Here is a 19,880-nt window from a genome sequence, read left to right as displayed (position 1 = left end):
GTGTGGCAGCTACTATGCAAAGTTCTAAATGCTTTAGAAATAACCCACCGAATCCTCATAACAACCCTACAAGGCGGGCACTATTATTACTCTTCTTTTACATACAGGCAACTGAAGCATGGAAAGGCTGTGCAACTTGCCCAGAGTCAAGCAGCTAGTAAGTGATACGATACAGCTGACGTCTGAACCCACTCCATCATCTGACTATGGAGCTCCTGAAGTTATTTAAATGATCTTTTTCATCTCCTATATTCTTACACTTTCTTTAAATGAGGATTTGTGACTTTTCTAATAACAAAGAACTAAAAGACCACTTTTATTTTGAAAAAGCAAAACAAAAAATAGAATCAAAGGTCTTAAATATTTCATCCGTGAAATCACAGGGAAAATATGTCTGATGTGCTAAAAGCCAAAAGACTAGACCAGATGACCACTGGCTCATTTGTCACATAAGATCTTCAATTCCACGCCTCTGCTCTCCCAGCACACAGGCAGCAAGGGGAGTGGAGAACACAGTGAAGGGCAGCAATTACTACATGTGCTCTGGAGAACACACCCTGGATCCAGTTTCCCTTTACAAGCTGTATAACCTAGAACAAGTTGCTTTAGTTTTGCCAGCCTGTTTTCTCCCCTGACAAATGGGTACAGTTAGACCAGTCTGCTAGAGGAGACACATGAAGCCTTAAAAATACAACAGTGGTGGGGGGCTGGGGTGTGGCTCAGTGGAAGCATACTTGCCTAGCATGTGTGGGGCACTGGATTTGATTCTCAGCACATTAAAAAATAAAGATAACGTGTCCATCTACAAAAAAAAAAAAAAAAAACATACACAACAGTGTCCAGCATAGAGTAAGAGGTCAAAAAGTGATGATCATTGAAGAAAGAAATTGTCCAAATAAATACTTGCTTCTGTAGATATTCCTGGGCTTCGGCAAACAAATAAACCAAACTTTTCATAAAGTCATCAAATGTGGACAAAAGAAAGAATGTAAAAATAAGGAAAGTTTCCATTAATGCCTTAGTAAGCTGTTAGTCTTAGGATAGAGAACATTCTTGAGCCACAGAAAAATGACTCCTAGGCTTAGTAGCTAGAGTGTTGGTGCTGCATAGGGAAGTAAGAAAATAACTAGTGTTAGCTGCAGGTCCCTGACTTGCCCTTTCTAACATCAAGAGTTATAAAAAACAAGTCTCTTCATTGCTCTGATTCTCCATTTCATTATGGAAATCACTGCATTGCATGACCCCAAAAATTCCTTCTAGCTCTAATAATTTGTATTTCTCTAATGACATAACCAGTTCTCTTTCAGTCATAAAGTATGTACTAATGAGATTCTATCATACTTCTAAAAGATATCACTCTGCCAATAAGTGGATCTTCAAAGAGTTCATAATGACTAAAATTCTATGTTGCTTCTGTAGTACTTTTAGCTACTCCACAAAGTTATGTTAAATGTTCCTCTTAAAGAAAATGAATGCTTCTGGCCCTCCTGGACCTGATATTCTTCTTTCTCAAATACAACATTTGCAATTACAATCCTGGCTCCAAAACAGAAACTTAGAGTGAAAAAAGAAAAAACTAAAGCATTACCAATGTAGATTTCTATTCCATAAATCCTTGTATAAAAAGATTTTTCCCTAAACACATCCAACTCCAAACTGATATTTTCATGACCCCTCATCTATGGGGCAGAAAGTGGTACAGCAGAAGCCCACAGGAAGCTAACACAGCAGTGCATGTCTTCAGAGTCATCAAAGGGTCACAGAGAATCAATCCCTGACCACATTGAAGGTGTCTTGCACCACGGGGTAGACCTAAGGCATAGACTGAGAAGAGGACAACAAAAAGTGAGAAAATCCGAATTATTATTATTTTTTTTTATTGGTTGTTCAAAACATTACAAAGCTCTTGACATATCATATTTCATACATTAGATTCAAGTTAGAAAATCAGAATTATTAAAAGTGCTACAAGAATGAGAAGACAGAAAAAGGGAGGACAGAGGGAAAGGAAAAGGGCACAAAATGAAAAACCACAGAATCACCATCATCTGGAAGGAGAACTACACAGCGCTTTCTTTGCATGTGTTAAATTCACACAAGAGTCCTCACATTATTTTTTACTTTTATTTTTATTTTTTTAAATATTTATTTTTTAGTTGTAGTTGAACACAATACTTTTATTTTATTTATTTTTATGTGGTGCCGAGGATGGAACCCAGGGCCTCGCACATGCTAGGTGATTGCTCTAACGCTGAGCCACAACCCCAGCCCCTTGCCCTTCTTTTAAAGAGGAGAGAACCGAGACTTGGGAGATGTCAGCTTATTCTCCTAGGGTCACAGAGCTAGGACAGGGAAGAGATGGTATTTTACATGAGTTTTCCCCATACACCGCTCCTCAATGAATGGTATATATACTCCCTGTGACCTCTGAGGTCGCTGCTGGCCCAGCCTTTCATGGAAGTTTCGAACTTTTCCAAAGTGCCTGGGGGCTCTTGTCAGCCTCCCAATTCTATCATTTTGAAGGACATTTATTCCTCAGATAAAGCAAATATCTGTCTCCCAACAACATCCATTGCCTGCACTCAGGATCATCATCACATGGTGGCTAACAAGGTTTCTTGTCAAAGCCCTTATCAATAATTTCAAAAGATAAAATGGAGAGTATTAAAAGAATTAAGGAAAATCTCAAAAGTATCCCTTTAAAAAAAAAAAATGAACTTAGTGATATAGTTAAGAGCTCTAGGATTGGTAAATTTACTAAGGAGAAAGATGAAGGTGGGCCTGTCTTTGGTTAGTTATTTCATGGAGGATGATATATATTAAAAAAAAAAAAAGAAGAAAAAAAATTAATCAGGTTTTATCATAAAAGTGTTAATATAAAGAGTTATTGATTTAAGACATATCAGAGAGTGCATAGGTTTCTATGTCTTCCAGAAGAGCTTAAATAGCTATTTTCTTTATATGGAAGATATGAGCCTAAGGTAAAACAGGAGATCCTTCACCTACCAAGTGATCCGAATGACCTTCAACTCAAACTAACTACTTGACTTTTAGGCCCCAGACACAAACTGGAATAATACTTGGCCAAGAATATTTTGATATTATTATAAAATGTTGCTTTTTGGCTTTATTGTCCCACAAAATACACTATTCATATAGAATTAAAGACTTAAAAAGGGAAATTCATTTATGCAAATAAATAAAATATCTTATATATTTTATATATCACATGTAACTATTAAAAACTGTACATTTTTAGTGCTCAGTATTTTTACAGGGTACTTTCAAAGTAATTTTTGTCATTTAAAAATCTTCACTTCACTGTTTATAATGCAGTGCTGTAATATCTAGATCTCACACTGGGCATTTGTGGCAAAGCTAACCACAAGCTCTCACTTTTTTCAATGAGCAAATGATTGAACACGCAGAGGAATCATCATGAAATAAATGGATGAAAAGGCAAGTAGAAATTAGAGCCTGCCAATCTTTTCCTAAGAGTAGCTATTAAAGCATTATGGTTTACATTATAAAAGCAAAGATAACCTATTATGCTACCTGTTCTTTCCGGGTGAAAGCGCAGGGTTGTACATAATCCTGTTTCTCCATATTTAAAATAATGAGAGGATTATTTCTTTCTTCCATTCACAGTCCTTAGCCCCGAACCATTCTCACTTAAGTAATTTTCACAGCTGCACCTGAGGAGCAAGAGGCAAACAGAATTCTACACTTCAAATTTCAGCAAGTTAAAAACAGAGGAAGAGACTGAAGGCACCAAGGCTGTCACAGGTAAATGCTTGGAGACAGGAGCTAAGATATTAACAGTCTTTAGACTGTCATCACTATCCCTCTGCTGATACCACCCTCCATGTCAAGTCCCTCATTTGGAAATAAGTAAGAAAAAGAAGTCAAATTATCTACTCTTACTTGCTACACCTACTGAACACTCTACTGAATACTACAAATAGAATTTGTACTATAAATAATAAAAATTCAGTAACATCTTAAGATTATCTATCTTCATAAGTATCTTAGACACTTGACTTTTGACTGCTGTAATTCTTGTAAAATAACATCAAAAGTGAGAATTAAATTTTACTCATATCCCTTAAGTAGCAATTGTTTATATTTTTGTGTTCCCTTCAAAATTTGTATGAACTTTAACATAGTTGCAATAATTAGTGTAGTGTGAATAAATACTTTTTATATTTATTTCATACATTCTTCTGATTGTTTTTATTTATATCAAAATGTTAATTTCTGTAGCTCAGTGGCAAAGTGCTTGCCTAGCATGCATGAGGCACTGGGTTCGATTCTCAGCACCACATAAAAATTAACAAATAAAATAAAGGCATTCTGTCCATCTACAACTACAAAAAAAATTAACAACAAAAAAAGAATGATTATTACTCATCACTTAGCATCAGTGAAACGCCCTTGCTCCAATAATAAAATACATTAAAATGGAGATCTATAATTTTCCATCTAGAAATACAGGAAGACAAAGGCATTTGCTTTTATAGTCTCCTTTCTTTCAGAAGACTTAAAGTCACTTGTAATTTGTTTATTTCAATGCCACAGGCAAGCAGCAAAACATAATAGTCCTAATTTTACAGGCTAGCAAACGAGTATTTATAAAATTTATGACTTTCTTGATAACACAGTGGAAGTTACTTTACTAAAACCGTATTTTTAAAAAATCAAAAACACTGTTTCACTGGTTTGCTACTTTCTTAAACCTTCGTTTGGGTTTGGTTTATACCATGTCAATGTTTAGATATGAGGCAGCCCCTAAAAATCACTGTGTTAACAGGAATATTCAGAGGTAAAAGAATTATCTAGATAGTGACAGCTGTACTCTAATCAATCCATCCTAGTTTGAATGTGCTTGGAGGAGGTGAGTCACGTGGGCATACCTTGGGACCTGACTGACACTCCCTCCTGACTCCTCTATGAGCTGAGCAGCTTTTCTCTGCCATGTCCTTCTGCCATGTGCTGTGTCACCTTGGGCCCAGAGCAATGGAGTCAGTCATTTAGGGACTGAGACCTCTGAAACTGTGAGCCCCAAATAAACTACTCTTAGTTGTTCTTGTTGAGTATTCTGCTCAGTCACGCAAAACCTCATTCAAACTCAATGTAAACCCAAATAAATTCAAAAGATATAAGTCACATGGCAAAAACAGTAACGGTAATTTTTTCTTGTAGCCTACAAGAGGCCCAAGTGCCTCAATATTGAGCTGGACCAACAGCTGCACATGAAGCATCTCTTCACCAATTGTTCTCATCTCCCCCAGCATCTCCTCTCCACCCTGCCACAAAGAACAGCAAAACAAAACCTATCACAAGTTGTTTAAAAGCTTTACTTTACACTAGTTTTCAAGTGTTGTTCTTCTGTTCATTAGTTTTTTGAAAGATAGTGAAGAAGCATAAAGAAGTTCCACATGAGGAAAAACCTTAGTTATGAAGACAGAGGGGTTTGAAGCACTCTGTATTAACAAGTTTTATGCCAAGCCCAGAGTGAACTGTTTCCCAGGTCATTGTCAGGATTCACTGCTCTGTATGCTCAGAAGAACAGGAGAGGGTTGACAGTCTTTCCAGTGGAAGGTGCAAAGCAGCCAAATCTCTCTTCCCTGCCGGGGATTGCAGGCTGTTGAGAGACTATGTGCTTACTCCAAGTTAGAAAGAATCAGGTTGTAAAGTTTAGATTCAGAGGACATTTTTCAGTTTGTTTTGCTGTAATCTGCCTGTTGGTTCTTTTTCAAAATGAAAAGAGCTCTGTTGTTTCTGATTATAAAAGTAAGGCCTGCTTTTAAAATCAGATAATACTTACATTTTTAAAATCAGATAATACAGAAGACTATAAAAACATAAAGCAAAAATCAGCTATTATTCTACCAATCATTGATAACCACCCTTAATATCTTGGTGTACATACTTCCAATTTTTTTTCTATGCAATATATATACAAACATTACTATTTTTTTTTTTCCTTTGAAAAACTGAAATCAGTTGAAAACTCTGGGGCAACCATTAAAAGTTTTTTTTTTGTTGTTTGGCTTTTTTTATTTTGGTGCTGGGGATTGAACCCAGGGTTTCATACATTTGAGACAAGTGCTCTACCACTGAGCTATATCCCCAACCAAAACTTTTTTTAAAGTAAGTATAATTGGTATGCTGAGATAAAATGGAATTATATAAACTATTCACTTAAAAAACACAGAAGGCAGAAGAAGATGGGGGTGTGGGAATGGAAACAAAGAGCAAATGCAATAAATAAACAGAAAACAACTACAAACACAGTAGATATTAATTCATTTATATCAAGTCACTTCAAATACAAATCATCTAAATACATCAACCAAAAGCACAGACTGTTGGGCAGGATAAAAAGACCCAAATATGTGATGTGTACAAGAGACCCACTTTGAATATAAAGACTTAGGTTAAAATAAAGGGACTGAGAAAGACACAGATCCTAAACTTCATGCTTACACTGCATTGAGATCTGCTCTCTTGCCTTTAATCTTCCTTCCCTCTTCCCTTCCTTCCTTCCCCTCTTTTTCTCCTTGTTCCCCTACCCCCATCCCTCTTCTGCTGGGGATCAAACACAGGGCTTCATGCATGCTAAGCATATACTCTACCACTGAGCTACACTCCCAGCTCCATACCTTTTCTTGAAAGACTACTAAAAAAAAAAAAAAAAAAAAAAAAAAAAAAAATTCTAACAAGAAATTCTAAAAGTTCTCAATGTATTCAGAAACTTCCCAACATAAACACTGTCCAATATTTCAAAATGTTGACCTATTTTACACCATTTGGGAAAAAAAGAATCACATATTATTTGGCACAAATTAATGACAGATGAAAAATGAATGCATATATTTCTCCCTCATCTTGCCTGTTCCTACAAATATGAATCTGCCAACTATAACAGAATTGACTTCCTTTCTTTAAAACAGGCTCTCCTATCATGTTTCTAGAAATAGATGAATATTAATGTGCACATTTCTACACAAACACACACACACACACCAACAGAATTCCTGTAGCAGATTCTATTTTCAATGCAGTTCAGTGTCTGAGCTGCTAAACTTCTCCTACTAGCACAGCTATGAAATAATTTACTGAACTAGTGAATTTAAATTAAAGTTTAGATGGTGAATGGATGCAGGAAATCAGTTGGTTGTCCTCTGTTCTTCCTAAATTTAATGCTCAAGAAGGGTATTTTCCATTGCTTCATGTTCATACAAATCAAATACACCTTGGCAACAGATTCTTGGAATTAAAGACTAAATAGCCAACATTTATGCTAAGTATATTTTAAATATGCTCAAGGTGCATTTCTGAGTTGTACATATACTTTCTGATGCCTAATACCCAAAACAACAACAAAACTACATTAGACTTGGTTTTCTGGGTTAGAAAAATGACTGAAAATTTCCCATTATGTGGTCATGTTGGAATCTTTGATCTCTACTGCTCTGAGTTCATAGTCAGGCTACTTCGTTTATTTTGAGAAAGCAAATCCTTCCTGTTGTTTCTCAGGAAATGGAAGAACACATTTATAGACTACATTTTAACTTCAAGTTTAAAGGGTTTTAATTTTTAAACTATGTTTTACTTTGAAGAATATCGAATTATATGGAGAAATTAAGACTTTCAGAAAGAAAACAGAGCAGGTGGGTGAAGAGAGAATAGTATTCTCAGACTGAAGAGGGTGAATTCTGTAGAAAATGTCTCACAAAAATTATGACACCCTGTTACTTCCTGTGAAAATTTTTCCAAGCATTAAGTTGTATAATAGCGGAATGAGGGAAAAAGGAAATGCTGAGGCTTCTCCAGAATCTGTGAGAGTATGGACAAAGATTCGAGGCTCACTGTTTAAAAGAGTGCCCTTTCACCTGCCCAGGCTTGTTAAATTATTACAGTGATCTCTGGAGCCACTTAATCTGACCTGGATTTACCTTTTAATGCCAGCCACACCTCTGGGGTTTTTAAAGTGTTATTCCTATTCTTTTAAGAGCAGTAAATGGTTAAACAGCTTGAAGAGTACACCCTCTAAAGGAGCAGAGCAGAACCAACTCATCAGAGAGAGGAAGTCTTGCCAACTTTTCTGATTTCTCTATGGGCAAAGAAACTCTAGGTGTGTGAATTAAGGAAGGTGCTGAACATACTCAGGCCTCTGCAATAGATCAATTCTCTTCCACAACAGCACATTTTTAATGGAGAGGGGAAATGGAGCCCAGTGAGAGGAAAATACACATAGAAACAAGACCAAGATGAAAGTAAAACTATCCCCTCCCTTACAAAATGTCATCTGTGACCAGTGACTTATCAGGGAACCACGTGACACAGCAGGTGGGGCGCAGGGCAGATCTACTCATTTACCTCAAGTGCAGCTCTTACCACAGCTTCTCACTCCTGTCTGTCTCCTTTTCTGACTCGTGACCTCTCTCCAACTGCCACATGCAGCCACAAAGCATCCACCTGGGCACCATTATCTGACAGCTGAAACTGACCAAGAGCTGCTATCGGAAGAACCCCTGGGAAATAAATGACAGCAATCTAGCTCATCTTTTTTATGCACTCTTTTTGTCTAATGGTACACTCATCTCACAGAAGTTCTGAGAGCTATATGAGCCTTGAAAGGACACGAAGTATAATTTTTTCCATTGAAACATGGGAAAACTGAGGCCCAAAAGATTAGATCACTTTGCTAAGACTAGAACTCAAGTTCTCTAATGTTCAACCTCCTGTTCCTCTGTCCTCCTTCTCCTCCCTTCCCCCCAGATCTTTAAGCTTCCTTGAATCGCTAACTTAAACTTGATGTTTCAGGCAAGGCCTGTGTGTTCTATTTTAAAAGTTCATTCATATTAATCATATTACTCTATCAAGCAGGAAAAAAAAAAATCCACCATCAACATCTATTCCCACTGACAGAGCTCCAAGGGGCCCTCAGCTATGCACGACTCTCACCCTCCATCTGTAGCCTCCTTTTTCCTAAGTTAACTGTTACTAACTTTCAACAGCCTCCGCAAGGCACCTACCTCATCCTCAGCTCATTTCATCTCCACCTTTTCTGAGAACACCCAGCCTTCAGGATATGAACTCTTGCAACTTCCTTCCCACTCACTAACTGTACCCTCATCTACAGTCACGCAGACTCTTTCTCCTCAACTGTTCCAAAGGAGTAAATGTCCCAATTCCCGAGACAACCCCTTTTGAGCATGTCTGTGCTCCTGAACCTGGCCTCCTTATCTTTCTGAAACCTTCCTCTATTAGTTAGTCCCTCTTCTACCTGTGGTCACCTCCTCTTCACTCTTTTCAACCAAAGCGTAAGCTCCAGTCACTACACCCAACACACCAATCTCTCTTCACAAACATGCACATGAGTAAACATACACACTCTCTGCTCCCCCTTCTCATCTCCTACTTTCATCACCTGACAATCCAGCTTTAGACTTTAGAACTCACCTAACTACCAACTGAATACCTGATTGCCAAATCCAATGTCCTTTATTCTCTTTGCTCCTACTGACCTCCCTGAGTCCTCTGACAAATGTACAGTTGCTCGATATTTACTACCTGGGTGACTTGGTAAGTTGCTTACTTGAGCTTTAGACAGTAACAATGATTACTTCAGGGGGGGGAATGACGACATAAAATATGGAAATAAAATTTAAAATATAGAGTGCTGAATATTATTTTTATTTCTAGATTTTCTTGATTCTTGCTAACTCCTCTCCACGTGTCTGCTCAGTCTTTGATCCTTTAGGGGTCCCTACAGGATCTCAACCACATTCACGGCTCTCAGTCACTTCCCAATTCATATCTAAACCTGACTTTCTCTCCTGAGACCCAGACTTCTGAAACTCAACAGAATACCCCACAGATCCCCCAACTTCACCTCAAACTGGACCCACTATTCTCTTCAATCTTGTTCCTTTTAAGTTTTTATCCTCACTAGATACACCCTTAGACAGTGAATCTTCCAACCAGAAAACCCAACAGTCATCCTACTTCTTCTTTCCTCTTATTCTTCTCCCACTTTTTATGTAGTTAGGAGCCAATTCTTTCTCCTAAACATCTCTTAAGTCCATCCTCTCCTCTCCTTTTTCACAAATGAAGCTTCGGTTTTGGTCCTCATTAATTCTGCCTAGATTATTGGGGTTGACCCTGGACTTCCCTGCTATTGGGAAAGCTTCATCAGTTTCAGCCTAGTTTTGTCCAAGTGTACTTTGCTCCAATTTGTTCTCAGCTTTTCCGCATATCTTAAGACAATGATTTGAGCATTTATTTTACCTCTGACGAAGCCACAATGCTGTAAGGATAAAGCTCACATTTCCAGAAGTGTAATGCATGGTCCCAGATGCAGGCTGGACCAAGAATTCAAACCCAGAGGTGCCTCCAACTTCTTCTCTCTGCACCACAACCTCTCTGATCCAATCACTCATACTCCATGTTTCTCACACACTGAGCTCTTTCAGGCTTTGAATCTGAGCTGTTTATTCTATCTGGGCTACTTTTCTTCTGCTTAACTTGGTAAATAATCCTAACCCTTTAACGGCACCAATCTCACCTACTTTAGGAATTCTCTCCTCGCAAATAAGAACATACCATTCTTTCCTCTGTGTCCCACTCTTTACTGCTTATCAGAATACATTTCTGGAAAATGTCTTGTATCCTAAATTCCAGTTAATGGTTTATGCCTGTATTTTCTGAGGTCAGCCACCTTATGATATTTACTTTGTATCCTCTGAACTTAAAATGCCTAGTACACAGGAGGTAGGAGAAACTAAGATTTAACAATTTGGATAAGTAGTTTGGCTGTCAATTATAGTAGAAGAGTTGAATAAGAGAGGAAGTTGGTAGGACAGGTGGATCTCACAGCTAGTTAGGATAGCACAGAAGAATCTGGAGGAAAACTGGGAAACATCCATGTTACGAAGTCCTTAATAAGTATTTAAGTTCAATCAAATCACTAGCTTAGGCTGTTATAATCAAACTCAGGTGAATACCTACTAAACTGTGTCTAAAGTACAACAGAACAATTCCCATAGCCCAAAGGTATCTATTTTACCTGCATAAGCAGATTTTGGACTCCTCAACATTTCTACATTATAATTTTATCATACTTAATTTAATGCAAGTAAATCTCAGCAGTTAATGAAAAACACTAAAACTCTTTCCTATATCTATAAAGCAGATAAAAGAAGAAATAAAAATACAGTCTATCAGTCACATGATTCTAAAACTGATAGCTAAGGGTAACATCTTTGGCCTACACAAATCTTGTCATGCCATCTATTTTGAGACTGTAATTTGTTTCTCATAGTGATTTCTAATTTATTTGATAAAAAGTCATGTTATATACATTGTACTTTGCACAGGCATGCAAATACCCAGTATCAAATAAAGTAACATCGCATTCAGTGGAGACAGGAGGAAGAATGAGACCCAGTGAACTGAGAACAAATTGGAGCAAAGTACACTTGGACAAAACTAGGCTGAAACTGATGAAGCTTTCCCAATAATAAAAAGACATCTATAATTAACAGGCTTTCAAGAGTATGCACCCATGTATTAGAGCACCACACCTCATAAAACATTCATTCAAAGCCATACCCAGAATGTACCCATAGCTATATAAGCCCATATGGAGCACTGAAAAAAGAAAGTGAAGTCTTTGAAGTGAGACAACACTGTCCTACATAGAGAACTACGTGTGAAGAGGAGCCATAACCACCAAAAAACAAAACAGAAAAAGAAAAAAAAAAAAAAAAAAGTAATGTTAGGAACATTAAAAGTAAATTGTCATCAAATAATTTCAGAATGTTCCCCATTATGTAGACACATATCTAAAAAATACATTTGCAGGTGTAACAGTTACCACACACAAATAAGGGCAAGAAATCTGCCCCCAAATAAGCTTGGAGCTGGGGTACAGCTTAGTGGTAGAGTACTTGCGAAACATGCAGAAGGGTCCTATCCCCAGCATCACAAAGAAAACAAAAAAACACAAAACACAAAACTTAACACTAAGCCAGACTCAGTGGCACCCTCCTGTAATCCTAGTGGCTTAGGAGGCCAAGACAGGAGGATCGCAAGTTTAAAGCCAGCCTCAGCAAAAAGCAAGGCGCTAAACAAGTCAGCGAGACCCTGTCTCTAAATAAAATACAAAAAAATAGGACTGGGGATGTGGCTCAGTGGCTGAGTGCTCCTCAGTTCAATCCCCAGTACCCGACACCCACCCCCCAGAAAAAACTTCCCAAATTTAAACATTTTTGAACTTTTTAATATACATTAGTATCTCAATCATGTTAATATGATTTGTATATAAATGGTACATGTAATATGAAATCATGCTAATAAATTATATAAATATATCTGTAAATTTATAAAATTTATATCTTAATATACCATTATTTATAATATTTATTAATATGGCAGTGTATCAAATGCCCAGGAGCACACAAACAAATCAATTGAACAACATACCACTTACATGCTAACAGTAGCGCTAAAAATCTATAAAGAATGAATTATTTGACAATGCTGGGGAAATGACTCAAAATATGACCAGTTTCTTAAGATTAAAAATTGGAATAGTACTTGTACTATTTATTTGAAATTTGAAATACTCAAATCCAAAATAATTTTACAAGATAAAGGATAAGATTAAACCTATAAAGTTAATGAAAGAAAGTGAGACCAGTCACAGGGAATGACTTAAATGACTCAAAATGCACAGACCACAATAATATTAAAGACTGTTGAGTTCAGGGTTGAGGATGTGGCTCAGTGGTACAGCACTTGCCTAGCATGTGTGAAGCCCCAGGTCTCATCCCAGCACTGCCAAAAAAAAAAAAGAAAGAAAAAAGAATGTTTTTAATGGAATCAACTCCTTTAAAGCTAAAGATTTTTGTTGTTACTGAAAGGCACCCCAGACAAAGTTATCAGAGAAGTGACATACAAGAAGCAAGTATTCGTAATATCTAAAGACAACAAAGAATTAATATCTAGATTAGTCAGGGAACTCCACAAAAACTCTCCAGGAACTTCTTGCAATAAGGGCAGGAGTGCCAACAGAAAAGCGGGGGATAAAGATATGAAGACAATTCACAGAAAAGGAAAACTGAATAAATGAAAATATCTCTCAACTGCACCAGTAATCTGAAAAAAGCAAAATTAAACTGAGAACAAATTAAACAAAATTTAAAAAATAAAAAAAAAAAAAAACAATGAGGCACAATTAACATCTATCCAGTTGGTAACACCAGGAAATTCGTGAATAAAAAAAGAAATCATTATGCAATATTGGTGGAAGTATAAACTTGCCAACAATTCCTAGTGAAATTAGTATGCATATATTCTATAATCCAGCAATTAATTATGCATGTAGGCAACTATCTCAAGACTCTCTCATGAGGGGTAATAAATTCCATACACCTAAATTTCTTCGGGAAAAAAATGAAAATATATCACATGAAAGTCAAAAATATTTACTGTTTTTGACTTTTTCCTATGCTCATATATGAATACACAACCAGTGTAACTCTACATCATGTACAACCGTAAGAATGGGAATAATTATATTATACTCCATATGTCAAAACTCATTCTTCTGTCATGTACATCTAAAAAGAACAAATTTTTTTAAAAAGTTGACTCTTTAATGTTCCTAACATCTGCATTTTCTCTATGGGATTAAGCTAACCTTTGCTGAAAAGGTAGATAAGACTAAACCAAGATCACTTCTTTTCATACATTAGGCTAAGGATACAGAACACAGGAAACACAGCAAAGGAAATGTTAAGCTTGGGGGTGGCACATATCTGGGCATGAATCAAGGCCTTGTCCCTGAGACTTGAGTAAGTCATCTCTGCCTGCCTCGGTGTCTTCACATAAAACAAGGTTATAACCCACCCTGCACAATATCAAGAAAATTAAACATAATCCACATAAAAGTCTGACAAATAAGAAAAATAGGAAGTCATTTTTTCTTTTTTTACCAGATAAAAGAACTATTCTGGTGCTCTGCTTAACCCATCTTAAGCAGAATACAGACTGAATAGTTTTAACAGTAGGTGTAAAAACCAGAGACTGGCTCCATATGAACCATGTTTTTTCCCACCGCAGAACAGGGGCAAATAATATATCTTCCCTTCCACACACTTATTGCAAACTATCAAGGTTAAAGGTGGGAAGCTTCTCTGAGCTTCTGGGAAACAAATACAAGGATGTGGTAACTGCTATGACACTGGTGATTCTGAGATTGGTGTCAGAGTCCTGGCAAACACAAGGAAGGGATGTTCACAGAAATGTTCTTAGAAGAAATCCTGTTATCCATGATTGAGTAACTGAAAAGATTGCAAAGTTGACCATGAAAAACAATTAGCCTGGGAAAAAGATTAGATCCAAAGTCAGAACTTCGCATACCACTCATTTAATGTACAACAAAGTGGAAAAATTCCACCTGGAAGTGTTTATGACCGGAAGGGTAACATACTATATATGTTAATCACCATTTCAGCATTTCTGGTCTGGAGCAGTTGTTTTATTTTGGCCCGGATTTGCAACCTGTGGACTGGAGGTACTGGGAGAGGTCTGGAGACAGAACCCATCTCACGTGGACATGCACTACTACTTACAAATGCAGAAAATGCTATTATCACTAACATATACCCAGTAGAGTGGTATTAAGTAGCTTTTCTATAAAATATTTGCAGTCCTCAGAGATAAAAAGTAAAACTCTAAAGACAAGCTTTAAAATCTTTTAGTATTACACATTTTCTCATTTTTCAAGGGCTGAGAAACATTGCTTTATAGTTTAAAAACTGCTTACAATTTCTGACTGAGATGGTAATTTTTATTTTATAATATACATGAAGAAAAAAGAAGGTTTTGAAAAAAGGAAAAGCTTAACTTGATTTTATTTCCGCTCCTCGTTCTCTCTTGACCATTAACTTTTCCTTGGCATTTAACATCAAAGCTAGTTACCCTTTAATTCTTAGCCTCTCTGTTGGAAGAGACACACAGCTACTTCATAAGCCATTGAAACTCACCAGGAGAGACAGAAACGGCCAGTGTGTTGTGTATTAAGGAAACATACATGAATCATTTCACTCCTACCATATAAAAGAAAGAGCCCTCATTTTACCTCCCTTTCTTATCTTCTCCTACCCTTTACATTTTGACACAATATTATAGAGGAGGAATTACAGACCACTAAAGATACTCCAATTATTGAAGAGAAAATAAATACTTTATTCAGCATTTTCCAGTGAAAATATACCCCCAATTTTAATTTATATTCTTTAAAATGCAAAATTAAAATTATAACTAAAGAGAGCCTCAACTTTAAGTACTGCAAAGACAAGAAAATAAATCTATTTCTATAGAGGCAATATTGCAAAAATATTTACTATATAACTTAAAGTCATGTGGGTTTGCTCACACTTCCCAGTAATGTGAATTTCTTAATTGGTTATCCTGTACTGGGGCAAGAAAGTAGTGGATATGTATGGTAGTGGTATTGGGTGGAATATGGGAAAAGCCATATATATCACCTATTATAAAAGGGGTAAATCAGTGATATTTTTTGTTAATTCTAAAATGTTAAAGTATCCACAAAAAGATACTTGCTCACTGAGACACCACAAAAGACACTACCAAACACACCCAAAAAATATGGTATATCTGTAAATGAAAATATACCATTAGAACTTTGGCAACAGAATACAAATCACACTGACACAAACACATTTAAATCTAGTCACAGATGTAGAGAAGGTGTAAATGTCAAGCATGCAAGTCAAAAAACAACAAAACCCAAAGCTCTGGGCCAAAGCCAAGAAGAGAGGAATGGGAAAAGACCTGGACATGGGGGAATCTCTCCATAAACTAGAGTAAAAGTAAATGAATTCTGTTTTACCACTCTCTTACCAACGGTAAACAAGATATAGAAAATATACTCTGCAAATAGAATATGACAATTTAAAGGCCTATTACTATAACAATTTAAAGGCCTGTATTACTATTCCTGAATTTAAATCCTAATAAGGTGGGAGTAGATCCTGCTCCTAAAGAGGGAACAGGTTTGGAGGGTCAAAGAAACCATCCTACTGTATCTTAGAGCAGAGTGACAGATGCTGAAGAAAGTTCCTTCCAGCTGCCAGCAAATTAATAAACCAGAGTACAAGGAATATACCTGGGTATAAAGACAGAGGCAAGACAATAAGGCTATACAGGTCTTTCAAGAATTTCTCTTGGACCCTAAGTACATGTATGAAGACGGAATGGTGTGAAAATACTTTGTGTACAACCAGTGACTTGAAAATTTGTGCTCTATGTGTAATATGAAATGAACTGCATTCTGCATCGTGTATAACAAATTAGAATGAATGAATGAATGAATGAATGAATATATAAATAAAAGAATTTCTCTTGGCGCTGGATGGGAATATAGCTTAGTGGCAGAGAGCTTCCCTAGCATGTGCAAGGCCCTGCTTCAACCCCCTGCACTGCAAAACAAAACAGAACAAAACAAAAAACTCTCTTGATGACTTGTTTTCACTTGTCAGCTTGTGATGTATTTGGCAAGAGACACAATACAGACATCTAACAATTTAAATCATACTTAAGTCCACCTATCCAGTAAGGATGAGATTAACTGCTTCAGTTTTTATACTATGTCTTGGCTACTTACTGCTAATATAATTATGCCAATTACTCATATCACAATGCTCAAAGCAGCTACATCTTAAAAGAGATTAAAGTTCTGAAGGAATATTGGTACAATAGAATCTTATAATTCAAATTATATCCATACTATGTATGCGGAAACAAAGGAAGGGAAGGGGGTAATATAAATATATCAGTCTACCTGAGTACAAAAGATAAAATTAATTTCAAAGCAAATTAATTACATAACAAATATATTTTATTATAACTTTTTCAGTATCAGAATGGTTTAATAAACATTGCACATCATGAATTCTACAACTAAGCCTGCCTCTTGAGAAGGCTTGGCCACCTAATGAGGTGAATGAGTGGATATGTGTATTACTGTGATTACACACTCGCCCTGTTATAGAAAAAGATCCCCTTTTTCAAGGTCTCACTTTCCTCCCTCTAGTCGCTTGTTTTTAATCACTTTCTCCAAAATAAATAGCCTAAGAAAATGTTATTGACTTGCATATTGTCCAAACATTTAATCTGTCCTCATATAATCATGCCATCAAACTGAATCTTCTCTAGCATCCCTCCCTTAGTTTCCCTCCCCAAGACTAGCATTTCACCAGTTGGATAAATACAGGCATTATAATAAGGCCAGGACTTCACTGGAGGAGAAGTGAATTTGACTTATTCTGCAGAGTGAAGAGCAGCCAGGGAAATGAAAAAGCAAAAAGTCTGCAGCATAAACCAACCTTTCCCTAGTGTTTTCTTTTCCTATGAACATCTGAGGTGGCACGAGATATGGATATAAAATTATAATCCACCTAATAGATTTGAGAAAAGTCATTCTCAATTTTACTTTGGTGACAAACAGAATTTAATAAATGAAGAAGGCTGGTTCATACTTCTAAAGCACCCTCTGTCTCAGCACAGTGGAAACCACAGTGGAGTTAACAAGCCAGACACCAGACTAAACACCCCAGAACTCACTGCTCTCCCTCACTTCTGGTCTCTACCTTTCCGGTGTGTGTCTGCATCACCAATTCTCTCAGCCAGTGATGACATGGCTCTTCCAAAATAAAAAGCAAGAAACCAGGACCCTCGGTTTCAGGGCCTGGACACAAAGACTCTTCTTTCCACCTACTCTTTACCCACAACTCATCCTTTTGTTTCTCCCTAGGTCCCTACACTTGCCCTCACACCAACCTCATTAACACCCCTACTGTCTCAAGCCTCCCAGAACATTTATGTGGACAACCCCAGGCCAGCAGTGAGGAACAAAAAGCAGCTGCTCCAGGCAGCAGCCAGAGTAGGAAAGTGCGGCCAGGGCTGCTGAGGACTAGGAAGCGGCCACAGGCAGTACCCGAGCAACCCTGCCCTGGGGCAACCCAGCAGGGAAAGCGCCTGCCTAGGACAGCGCCCCTGCAGGTCCTAGCTCTGGCTCTGCGATGCCCAAAGCCATCCAGCCCGTGTGACACACCTGGGCGGTGGCAGCGACAGAGTTTAGCAGAAACCCTTGGATGAGAAAGCTGTAGTAGGGGCAGGCGATCAAGAAAATCCACCCAAGTGCAGCTGCAGTGCCAAGCTGGAGATCCGGCTCAAAGGCTCTCCGGGGCTGCAGGGGCTGCAGGGCCAGTCAGGCGCTTCCCCCCCAACGGGGTCCCCACCCTGGCCCGGCCCTGCGCACCTGGACCAGGAGGTCACCCTGCTCCCTCAGGGTACTCTCTCTGGGGACTCGGCTTCGGCGGGCTCCGGAGGCTGGAACCGCGGCGAGGCAGGACTTCACTCCTTCATCCTGGGACCAGGCAGCACATTACAGACAGCCGTGCACTTCCTGTTTGAAAACACAGGGGAGAGAAAGAGCGAGAGATCCGAGGGTTAGCGGCATGGAGGGAAGGACGCAGAGCAGTGCGGAGGGAAGAGCAGGGGCCCCAGCTGCTGCTCGCCTCGCCATGGTCCGCCCTCTCCCGCGCCGGCCGGACCCGGCCACACCGGCTGGGGCTCCAGCACCACCTCAGCCGGCCTCCCCCTGCCGGCCGCCTAACGCCCACTGCCCGGCGCACAGCCCTTCCGTTCCCAGCCCATCTGGCCTCTCCGCTCCCCACTAGTACCTACATCCGTGGACTCCGCGCCTCCTCCCGGTGGGCACCCCTGTAGGCACCCCAGTAAATGGCCTTCCTTTTCCTCCTTTTCTCATCTCCCCACCCCCGCCCTCGCCCGCTGAAAAGAATCACCTCCGGGAAGGTGTAAAGACAAGACTCAGCCTTTCCAGCGTAGCGGAAAGGCTGGATTTATGCAAATTTTAAAAGTTAATAGCCACATCCCAGTACATCTACTACAGCCAAGCGGGAGAAAGCTTCAGGATGGGAAATTACTTGTCTTGTGCCCTGCTGACTCAAAAGAGAAAGCGTGCACGCTACCACAAACTGAGTTGTCAGGAACTGAGAGGGTGGGGAGAGACCACCAATTACCCAGTACTATGGGTTCCTACTAGGGTCTCTACTCAGAACAGCCTCATCCTCAATCCACCAACATTTACATATACTGAATCTTCAGGGAACATAATCTCAGAGTGCATTCTTCCAAAAAAAAAAAAAAAAAAAAAAGATTCTGTATTTCTCTGCGTGTGAATCACAGAGATGTTCTAAAGTTCTAGAATTACCTTCAATTTGCTGAACTCCGATTTAGTGAATTTTCAGCGTAGTATTAAAAAATAGTAAATGCCCAGCATTGAAAAATGAAACAAACGTAAACAGATGATGGTTTAAGAATCTGCTGTGGGTAGAGAGAGGGTGCCTGCCCCATGAGTTGGAATTTGTAACCTGCCTGCCTTTGCACCCAGAATCTATCAAGTTACAGGCACTTACAGGACTGTCTGACAAACAACTCCTTTTATCATCAAATTGTTGGCTTAAAGAAAAGTCATCCTTGTTTCTAAGCTCAAAATGGAGAACAGAATATAAAGAATGACTCATTCTACGTAAAAAGCTAAACTTTGAAACAGAAATTGATGCATATTAAGCTCTTACTCAAGAGTTAGACAACATCTCATTTTAATCTCCTCTTGCTTAGAAGCATTTCTCAGGAGATTCACACAAATCCTATTCCCATGTTCCCAAATGAGGAAATAAGTTCATAAAAGTCAAGTAACTGTCCCAATGTCTCAGCTGGAAAGTGATCAAATGGAGAATCAAGTACAGGTCTTT

The 19,880-nt window shown here is 38.3% G+C and overlaps 1 protein-coding gene across 8 annotated transcripts in view; it reads right to left on the bottom strand.

The window, feature by feature from the left end:
• The window catches only part of Lrrc8d (leucine rich repeat containing 8 VRAC subunit D), a 111,267-nt gene that overhangs the window by 69,805 nt on the left and 21,582 nt on the right, over window positions 1-19,880 (bottom strand). For 5 of the 8 annotated variants that reach the window (XM_046461472.2, XM_046461478.2, XM_046461443.2 and 2 more), the window contains exon 2: window positions 18,362-18,508. The gene's annotated coding sequence lies outside the window, so the exon portion shown is untranslated. Of the gene's footprint in view, window positions 1-3,555; window positions 3,696-18,361; window positions 18,509-18,785; window positions 18,895-19,880 lie in introns of those variants that run through there. The other 3 variants (XM_058585077.1, XM_046461448.2, XM_046461455.2) reach the window with 3 other exon arrangements.

Source organism: Marmota monax, unplaced genomic scaffold, assembly GCF_021218885.2.
Source record: "Marmota monax isolate L192 unplaced genomic scaffold, Marmota_monax_Labrador192_F-V1.1 WCK01_AAM20220418_F8-fsc00070, whole genome shotgun sequence".
In the NCBI taxonomy this organism is placed as follows: domain Eukaryota; kingdom Metazoa; phylum Chordata; class Mammalia; order Rodentia; family Sciuridae; genus Marmota; species Marmota monax.
The sequence above is the reverse complement of the archived record's forward strand: the minus strand, read 5'-3'. Positions and strand labels throughout refer to the sequence as shown.